Source organism: Canis aureus, chromosome 17 (genome assembly GCF_053574225.1).
Source record: "Canis aureus isolate CA01 chromosome 17, VMU_Caureus_v.1.0, whole genome shotgun sequence".
Classification (NCBI taxonomy): domain Eukaryota; kingdom Metazoa; phylum Chordata; class Mammalia; order Carnivora; family Canidae; genus Canis; species Canis aureus.
Genome location: NC_135627.1, coordinates 61,225,067 through 61,235,461, shown reverse-complemented (window position 1 = coordinate 61,235,461; position 10,395 = coordinate 61,225,067). Strand labels below are relative to the sequence as shown.

The window sequence follows — 10,395 nt, the reverse complement described above, 5'->3', positions numbered from 1 at the left end:
TATGTTGGCAAATTGAATTTAAATAAAAATAGATTCAAAAAATAATAAATAAATTGGTATGGATGCTTTTGAAAAAAAATAGTGTGGTTTTACTTGCTAAAGTTGAAAAAGCACATGTCTTATGATCCGACGATCCTACTTCAATCTAAATGCCAAAGAGAGCCTCTCACATCTGTGTATGGCAAGACGCAGTAAGACTTTAAGAGCCGTGTTGCAATGATTTATTCCTTGCATATATTTTATGAATATTATTTTGTATCTACTCAATATTTCATTAAAATTGCCCTTTAAAAAACCATTTTTATGCCCACATACATTACTATTCCAGTCCCCTGCCTCCAGTGATAACATCTGGAGGGATGAATCATTACAGGGGTCTGTTCAGGTATTTCAACTGATTCCCAGGTCTTTTTTATTCACAACTTAGCTTGCATTCCTTACTTCTTATGGGTAAAAGGAATTGAATTCAAAAACCAACAATCCAAGAGCCTCAAAATGACTGCTACCACCCACTACCTTCCAGGAATAAGCCCTCATGAAGACTACAGACTCTACTCTTTGTTACCCATGCTTGTTCTATTACTAATGTTCTCAAATTACATTTAAACTTGAAAACAGACACTCCACAGCCTCGTTGGTCACCCCCTCCACCAGCACATCAGATCAGGCCAAGTGGGGGGAGGGAGCGTGGAATTCCAGCTGTTCCATGAGAATATTCGGAATACCAGACTTCCGCTGTCCGAGCGTATCGGCCTGAGGCACCCATAATGACGTCATGCCATGTTTTATCCTTTTCCTTTAGTTTCTTTGGAAAGCCCTTCCTGAACTCCACTGTTGGGCTTCATGACCTTTCCGACCTCCCAAAGCACCCTCTGTGGAGCTCACTGGGCAGCTCCCCATTCGGTCTCACTGCCCTTAACGCTTGGCCCAAAGCAGGTGACCCGAGATTCCCGGTGGAAGTGGGCCCGGGTGGGGGCGGGCGGTGTGGAGGTGAAGGGTACCCTTTCCATCTGCCTTTATGCTGCCACCATTCATCGTAATGTCAACCCATATTCCAGACCTTCCTCTGCATGTTAGAAATTTCCGATTGTTGAATTCTCTGTTGAGAGGTTTGGGTGACACTGGGAATCACTTCGAGCCATCAGCCACGTTCCCCATCCCCAGTTGGATGGGCTGCTCCTGCCAACGCGTGTCTACGTTGCTCATCCAGCCCATGGTGGAGCCCTCACGGTCTGCGGTCTTGCACGATGGCACTTCTGGATCCTTGGGGCTTTTTTCAGGTTTAGGAAGTAGAAACCCACTTGAACTAATGTTAGTAAAACAGAGAAAGTCTTGTAAGGACTGGAGGACCTCACGGAGCAGCCTTGCTGTGGCAGGTCAGGGCCCGGGGGTCATGGACGGCGAGGAGCCCAGGGATCCCCTGGCCCTGGCTCTTACTCCTCTTCCCTCTGAGTGTGTTTTGTTCTTCTCTTCCCCCTGCAGCAGACTGTTTCTCTCTGCTTCTCAGCCCATGTGAGCAGATGCCCCTTGCCAAGGACTCCTGCGCTTACATGCTGAGGCTGGGTGCTCGCTGTCGGCCTCTCTCCTTGGCCCCCAGCCCCCAGCCCATTTCTGCTCCCAGCTTTCTCCCGTAATTCCTGTTTACCAGAGCTGCTGCAAAACTCCAAAATCTCTCTACTGAGATTGAAGTAAAACAAACAAACGAACTTTAGCCCGTTAGTATCTGTGAGCTATGGGGCCCACAGCCAGGGCCTCTTGCCCAGCTGAGAAAAGTTCTGCTGCAAGCCTTAAATTTCCTGAATCCTGAGGGAATCAGCCCATTATTGCAACCCAGAACAAAACCAGGCAGCCCAATTTTTACATAATGTCTTTTCGGAAATTCTGACTAATATGCTAAAGCATTAAATAGAAGTGAGAGATACAAATATCAAATCACATATAAATTTAATATATAACAAAGAGAAAGGAAGAGTTATTTAATGTATTATGAGGGAATTCCTCATTACCAAATATTAATCTAATTCCATATACATTCCTGAGTTACATACTTAAAAAATAAACCACAGGAGGGGAAAAACCAGAAGAAAAAAGAAGTGAGGGATCCCTGGGTAGCGCAGTGGTTTGGCGCCTGCCTTTGGCCCGGGGCACAATCCTGGAGACCCAGGATCGAATCCCACGTCGGGCTCCCTGGTGCATGGAGCCTGCTTCTGTCTCTGCCTCTCTCTCTCTCTCTCTGTGACTATAGTAAAAAAAAAAAAGAAAGAAAAAAGTTAAAAAAAAAGAAAAAGAAAAAAGAAGTGAATATTTATCAAGTCTGTGCATGGAGGAGAACTTTCTAAGTATAAATTTTCCAGGAAAAAAAAATGTGTCTGGAGGGTTTGTAAACATTAAGAGTGACCATAGTATCACTGAAATAAAATCATATAGCAGAACCTAAATAATACAACAGCAGAAAGAGAAAAGAATTTACAGAAAGAAGACAGGAGACAGTATCATTAGTGTGTAAATACTTCACACACATTGGTCCGAAAAAAATGCTAGAAACCCTGTAGTTTAAGAAACAAAGGAAGTAACCGGAGGATCCACACAGAAGAGGAAATAACTCTAGTAAACAACCATTAGAAAATGTATAGCCAAAAAAATAAAAAAGAAAAAAAAGAAAAAGAAAATGTATAGCCTCATAGGTAGTAAAACGATGCAAATTTAAAATCCAAAATAAGACTCCATTTTCATGAAATTTAAAATCCAAAATAAGACTCCATTTTTTTTTTTTTTGTAATGACAATACTCAAAATTAGCAAAGTGTGTAGCTGTGAGATAATAATAAAACAATTATTGGTCTCTTCCTGGCACCAACCTCTCCAGGGAGGCCGGGTTGGAAGGAGAGTTAATAGTGGAGCACACGGAGGGGAGGCAGCCTGTGTTGAGCCCCAGTGGCTCGAGCTTTGGGGAGCTTCTAGCTTGATGGACACATTCCACGCAGGAGGGTGATGTGGGCCAGTCCCAAGAGGACAGATCCCGCTCGGTGCATCTCTTCATCCGGATCGTTGCATGCCCTCTAAGAAAGTGATACGTGTAAGCGGGTGCTGCCCTGAGTCCTGTGAATGCTCTAGCAAAGCACGGGACCTGAGAGGGGGCTCCCAGCAAATCAGGCAGAGTCGTGGGTGGCCTGGGAGCCCACCGTTCGCGACTGGCATCCGAGCTGGGGGACGGAGCCCTTCGCCTGTGGGATCTGATGCTATTTCCAGGTGGACAGTGTTACCGGAAATTGTGGGTCGCCTGCTGGTGTGGCCAAGGATTGCTCGGGGTGCGGGGACGGTCCCCTTGGTGAGCAGAAGTGGCAAAAACGAAGCGCTTCATGTGGGTAGCAGAAGAGAGGGCGAGGCAGAGAGATGGGCTTCTCTGCCTCAGGTGTAAAGCCAGCGCGTTCATCCGGAGCTGGTTCGGACACGCCAGAGAGGGAGTTAGGGAGATGGACTCCTTGACCCACCATCTCTGGTTCCTTGAGTCTAAACAGAAGAAATTACCCCAAACGGGACCAAATGCATCCGTTGTGGCGACTTTTGTAATGAAGGAAAGTCAAAAACAAACACGATGCTCAGTGCTGGGAGAAGGCCTTCTTAATTAGGGTCCATCCTCTCACGAACTCAGACATTTACTGAGCACCTGGAGCCGAGGGAGCCGAAGGCACAAAGAGGGCGGATGAGACCTCCGCCTTGCCTTACGGTGCGATGGGACGTGCTATGTGAGCCGCAGCCGGGAGGGAAGCCGGGAGTAGAGATTTTTTGAGGAATTACTGTGTCCGGCATTTTACATGGATGAGCACATTTAGTCCCCTGAGGTCCTGAGCCACATGGTATTTACCTGATAAACTGGGGACAGACAGGAAGAAGCCAACAGAGGGGCCGTAGTGAGCCACTCATGGAAGAAGGGGCTTCAGCTTCAAGGCCTGTCCCACCTGGATCTCTAGTCCCTGCGGGTTAGAAATCCCGGGGCCTACCACCAGCTAAGAATTGCCAAGACTTTGCCTCTTAGCGTCCGGAGAGAGTCCCCCTCCCTGCCCCTGGCCTCCAGCTGGCATCACAGGCTCACCGGAGGGTTCCGCCAACAGACCGTGCTCTGTTTAGCCGGATCCCATCTTCCATGCTTGGGGAGGTAAACAGCAAAAGAAATGTTCACACGCGAAAGCAAGCAAGCAAATAAAAACCTCTCATGGTCTCCAAAGCCTAATAATGAATTTAGACTCTTAAAATCGATTTTCTAGACCCTCCCAGACCCGCTTTCTCATCATCCATTACTTCCCAACACATCACCTCCGTCCCGGCACATTCCATTCATTAGCCACTTTGAGTCCATGGTTCAGTTTTAGAAACGAGGCGATGAGCCGTCGTTGCAATCTGAAGGTTCAGGGTAAGTGATGACGTAACGCAAAAATGAGGTGAAAAGAAGTTAACCGGGAGTTAACAGGACGCAGGCCAGTGTCGGTGCAGGGGTAGGTCCACACAGCAGGAAGGCGAAGGGCAACTCGTCTCCACCCTCCAGCCGGACTGAGCTACAGGAGGGAGGAGCCCGGGCCGGCTCCGCGCAGAGGCCCCATGAGGACATTGAGACGTAAGAAGCCACCGCGGTGGGGGCCGTGTTCCTGCTTTTCCAGCAAGGAGACGATATGTCGGGGAGGGATCAACGGGACAAGGAGGACCCGGACTCGGCAGCTCCGTGGGGGATCTGAGCAGAATCAGGGCAGTGGGGGGGGGCAACTGGTGGAAGTAACAAGGGTCGTTCACACGGCCCCGAATTTCCCCCAGTGGGGCTGGCCTTCTGGCACTGGGAGGGGGGCTCAGTGCCTGCTTTCCGGGGCCAGGGGAGGGTCCGGGTGTCCTGCTGCCCAGGCTGGCTCAAAGCAACTTGCACTTGAAATCGTCAACATGCCCGAGGGGTCCCTGTGGGGCAGCCCCTCGGCCCCATGTGCCATCCGGTTGGGGAAGAACCTGACGGGACTCCTGGCCACGGCTAGGCCCCGTCTCGGCTGGAGAAATGCTACTAGAATGACCCGCTGGGGGGGCTCTGGCGGGCCAGCAGGGCTGGGGGTCTCCTGACCGAACCTCGGGGGGCCAACAGGGACCGTTAGACGGGGAGGTAACTGGGGAAGAGGTCCAGGTACAGCGCAGGGAGGAGGTGGGAGGCGGTCCAGAGGCCAAGGCTGTGGCAGGTTCCCAGTGCCCCGCGGCTTCCTTCCCGAGCCCCCCGGGGAGCTGCACAGAACAACGCGAGGGGAGCGTGCAGGGCCGAGGGTGAAAGCGAGGGGCAGCGAGGCCCCAGCTTCACGGAGGAGAGCCTGGGAGGAAGCGGCCCGAGGGACGCGAGGGGGACCGTGAGACGCGGCTAGCGTGGGGGACCGGGCCTGAAGGCCCAGGTGACAGAGGAGGGCAGGGGTGACAGGCTCGGTTCTGGAATCTGGGTCTAAACCGGTCTTTGTATCTTAGGAGGAGGAGGCAGCTGCTATCACAAGGCTCCGGGGGGCTCAGGAAAGGTTGTTGGGTGGCCTCCCCGGGCCGCCGTGGTCCCGGGGCCACTGTGGTCCCCGGGCCGCATCAGCTCCTCCTGCTAGGACAGTCTTTGCCTGCAACCTCCTGCCCCAGGCCCATGCCTCCCCGCACCCACATTTCCATCACGGGAGCCAGGTGCAGGCCTGGGGAAGTCGCGGTCAGGAGGGGGCCCTGCCCCAAGGTCCAGCGGCGGGGAGCGCAGAGGGATCCCAGGTCACCGTGGGACCGGGTCCGGGCCTCGGCCTACAGGCGGGCTTGCCACCTCAGCCAGGTCCGCGGCGGCGGGAGTTCTGGGCCCCAGAGGCTGCCCATGAAGCCCAGATGGCTGTCGGCGGGACTGAGGGAGCCGGGTCTGCGCCCGGGCCGAGCTGTCTTAGCTGCTTTACGGGAAGGGCCCTGACACGGGCTACTGTTTTTAAACACTTTATTTATTTGAGGGGGAGAGAGAACCAGGGGAGGGGCAGGGGAGGGAGAGAAGGGGACCCCCACTGAGCAGGAAGGCCGATGTGGGGCTCGATCCTGGGGCATGGACCCATGACCCAAGCTGAAGGCGGCTGCTTAACCCACCGAGTCCGCCGTTCTGACTTAATTGAAAAAGGCCAGGGCTCGGGAGCCACACGATCTGGGTCCGAATCCCCGTTTCATCTCTTGTTGGGGGTGTCACCTTGGGCTCCCTGTGCCTCAGTTTCCTCATTGGTAACGGAAGCTAACCCTAGCGCCCCTTGTTGGGTTGCTGTGAGGACCCCCCAAGTCCGGAACAGCACTGGGCACAGAGAACAGGGCCCGAGCAGTGAGCCCCCTGCCCGAGCCGCCATCCTTCCCTTAAGGCTTTGCCGGGCCTTTGGTCCAGTCTGTTAGGGACCCTCGTCCACAGCCAGTCAAGCCAGCATCTCATTTGGTTGCTAAGCAACCGGCTCTGCGTTCTGCAGAAGTACAGTGTGGGGTGCGGGGCCCGGGGTGTGGGACACGGGGTGCGGGGACATGGGGGCACGGGGTGCAGGGGTATGCGGTGTGGGGGCCCGGGGTGCGGGGACATGGGGGCAGGGGGCAAAGCCAGCCTTCCCAGCTGGAGGTGCCCACAACGAAGGGGCCCAAAAGCAAGAAAACAAGTAGTGATGGGTGGGTGCACCGACTGGTGGGACTCGGGGAGTCGCCCCTGGGACTTGCCCTTCTCTGCAGGTGAGACTCTCACAGGGGTGCCCCCCGCAGATCAGGGGGTGTCTCTTTCACCCCCGTGTGGCTCTGGAGTTGATGGCCTGGTGCCCCCATGTGACCCCGTGAGGTCACGGCCCTGCTGGAAGCACCTACAGAGTCCGCACCTGCCTGTGGGGGCCTTGGGGTCACAGCCGCCCACCTCGGAGCCGCTCTCCCGCACTCATTCACCCTCTCACCTGTCTCCTTAGGCATGTACCGAGCAGTAGGTGCCCTGGATCCTCTGGGCATCGAGAGTAAAGCCGGAATTTTCTGGCACTTGGTCAAAAAGAGCCAAAGCCCACCTGACACCAGGACCTGAGCGGGACCCAGCCAGCTGACACCCAGGCGCCCCTGGGAGTTCTCTTCTAAAAAGACTTTCACCCCATCTTCCTCCCGTTAGCCCCCCTTTACCCCCGCTCCAGGAGGAGCTGGGTGCTAGCACCTAAGTCTCAGGGGAGGGACGTGGCTCTGGGGTGTAACTGGGGTGCTTCTCGGCTTTTTCTGCTGTTGCCAGTTTAAAGTTCAGCTTTGCCTCTGCTAAGTCAGCTCTACTCATCCATCTGCTTTTCTGCTTTCAAAATTTTGTTGTTATTGCCTTTTCTCTTATTCCTTTTATTCCTGTGGATTTATATCTTTCTAGTAATCTCTTACCATTCTTGATTGGGATTTAGAGAAGGAGTAGAAGCCAGTTCATGCCTTTTTTTTTTTTGTAATCTTTAACTGACAATGTCTCCTCTTTTCATCCTTGCTTCAGGAAAACTTACCACCTCTTAGCCGAGGATGTTAGCTAAGAAACATGGTTCTCAATGGAGCAGAACTGCCTCCCTTGGGATGTGAGGAAATGGGGGGTCACTTTGGTTGTCATCAAAGGCTGGGTGGCAGCGTAGGCATTTGTGAGGTCAGAGACGCTGTCATAAAAGTTTTAGAAACTACCATATGGCGAAGGACTTTCCTAACCCAAATGCCAAAGGCACGCTCATTGAGAAACAGTGATTAGGAAGATAACCTTCGATGGAGCTTGAAATCCTAAGTACGAACTGGAGTGGATTAGTCCCATAATCACCTTGGTTCCATAGAGACATAATGAACAATTTTTTTTTAAGATTTTATTTATTTATTCATGAGAGACAGAGAGAGAGAGAGAGAGAGAGAGAGGCAGAGACACAGGCAGAGGGAGAAGCAGGCTCCATGCAGGGAGCCCGATGCAGAACTCAATCCCGGGTCTCCAGGATCAGGCCCTGGGCCGAAGGTGGTGCTAACCCGTTGAGCCACCCGGGCTGCCCGTAATGAACTATTTAAAGGAAATTTTGGCTGAAGGACCAGGAAATAACAGATACCAAATTCCAGAGTAGGTGCTAAGACAAAACAGAAGTGACCCAAAAAGTTCCCAAAAACTATTTACGCGACCCTTAAACTCTCACCCACATCGAAGGTGCTAAAGGGTCAAAAGAAGGAAATTTGGGGATAAGTTTGGAAGATTTCTTTCTGAAGAGGCTACGCTGTGACTCTCTTCCCTTCCCACACTCGCCGACAGGTGCTTCTCCAGTTCGAAGGTCCACTACGTCCGTAGCTGAGGAAACAGAGGGTCAACCTGGTGCTTGAGCTCTTAGCCAGGAGTTGCAGGGCTGGGCGCAGAATCAGGACCTTTGATTCCTAGCCCAGTGCTTTTTTTTATACACACAAGTGTTTTCTAGAATTTAGCTTGCATAAAAATCACCTGGAAAACACGCTTTCAAATATAGGTTATAAGGCTTAGTCCCCAGAAATTGAGATCCAGCCTGGGGTGGAGCCCAGGAATCGTATTTTTGAGTCTGAGGCCTGTGGTCCACAGCCTAAAGAGGTCAATGGCGACTCCCATGAACGGATCCCGCCTTCCTAAGGAACCCACTGCACTTCAAGAACGCTGTCCTTGTGGGGCAGCTGGGAGGCTCAGTCAGTTAAGCGACACACTCGGGATCTCGGCTCGGGTCATGATCTCAGGGTTGTGGGACGGAGGCCCCTGTTGGGCTCCCAGCTCAGGGGGGAGTCTGCTTAAGATCCTCTTCCTTCCGCTCCCTCTGCCCCTTCCCCTGCTCGTCTGTGTCTAAAATAAATAAATCTTAAAAAAAAAAAAAACAAAGGTTACCCTTCCCCTTCTGGTAGGTCCGGGTAAGAGCGTCTGGGTGGGCGCAGGCTTTGCAGGGAAGATGACCGCTCTTTGGAGTGAATTCAGTGGCGAGGGAAGAGTCACGGCCATAGACGCTGTGTCTGGAACCGGCGAAATCCAGCTCCTGCCCAGTCGGGGGCCTCAGTTGGCCTCCCGTACCCCCCAGCCCCTCCCTTAGCTAATTCCCCCTGGACTGTAGGCTTCACCCCGTCGTCACCTCCCCCAGAAAACCCTTCCAGATCCCACGCCCACCCCCCGCTGCCGACAGCCTAGCAGCTCTCCTCGGCTCTGGGTCTCGGGTCGCGCATCACCGCAGGCCGCGCCGGCCCCTTTACCTGCCATCTGCCCACCTAGGCCTAGGAGAGCAGAGCCTGGGACAGTGGGAGTTCGTGGCTGTTTGCTGGAGGAAGCGGGCATCGCAGAGGGACGCGTGTCCTCTCTGGGCAGCTCCTCCCGTCCTTCCCTCGGCAGCCGTCTCCACGTGGTTCCTGTGGGATGCTGCTAAAGGACGTGGGGGGGTGCTTTCTATTCACCGCACCCCAGTTCCTGCTCCCCCGGGTTTATGTTTCTCTGGTCTTAAGATGAACAATTCTATTTGCTTTGTCTGGGGCAGAATCAGAGCCAGGGGGACCACTGAATCGGCGGCTCCGGCTGCCCCGGGGTCCCCCGTCCTGCACACCGTCCAGTGGACAGGCCTTCTTGAGTCGGGCCACCCAGCCGCGTCCCCGGAGTCTGATTCTCCACGCCGGCACCTGGTTCCCACAGCGGGCTGAGGTCCCCGTCCAGGGGCCCATGGGGGAGCTGACGGTGCCAGGCAGCATGGGTGATAAAGGAGGAAGCTGCTCCCACTGCCTGGCCCCGACCCTGGGAAGCAGAGGTCCTGCCAGAAACCCGACATTCCCAGAGGGACCTGAAGGCCTGGCTGCTCCTGGGGCGAGCCCCCTCTCCCGAAGCAAGGAGGGCTTGCTCAGCCCCCCCGGGCCCACCCTCTGCTCTCCCCGTCCCCCCACTGCCACCCCAAACCTCAGTGAAGATACGGAGTGCTGTAGAGCTCACCCAAGGCCTGACGCCTTATTGGCTGAGCTGCCCCACGGCCCCATTCCTCGCCCCGGAGCAGGTCTCAGGGAAGGCGGGGGACCAGGAAGCCGCGTGGGCCCTACCGGTAGCCCTTCCGCTGGCTGCCTGCCCGACCATGCCGAGTCACCGCGCCTCTCGGGTCTTGGTCTCCACATCTGTGCGTGGGCTTACGTGCCTTCCCCGCCAGCCCGGGCAGCTGTGCGGACGGCTGGGTGAGCTGGGAGTGGGAGAGAGCTCGGCAAGGGGGGGCGCACAGAGCAAGGTAGGCAGGTGCCTTGATAACAACTGGGGCCCGGCCTCGGAAAGGGGGAAGCAGGCGTGAGCCTTGATGCTTCCGACACCCATGATCCAGTCCTCTCCATACCCTTCCATGGAGACCATCTGGCCCTGGAGACATTGGGTGTGTAAGCAGCGGGTCACACCTGTGTACAC

The 10,395-nt window shown here is 54.3% G+C and overlaps 1 long non-coding RNA gene across 1 annotated transcript; it reads right to left on the bottom strand.

The window, feature by feature from the left end:
- Positions 1-1,927: 1,927 nt before the first annotated feature.
- LOC144288135 (uncharacterized) lies at positions 1,928-5,200 on the bottom strand. The gene is made up of 2 exons (XR_013356137.1): positions 4,314-5,200; positions 1,928-2,239 (listed from the first exon to the last, which is right to left on the bottom strand). It is a non-coding gene; the product is annotated as an uncharacterized LOC144288135 (long non-coding RNA).
- Between the last annotated feature and the right edge of the window lie 5,195 nt (positions 5,201-10,395).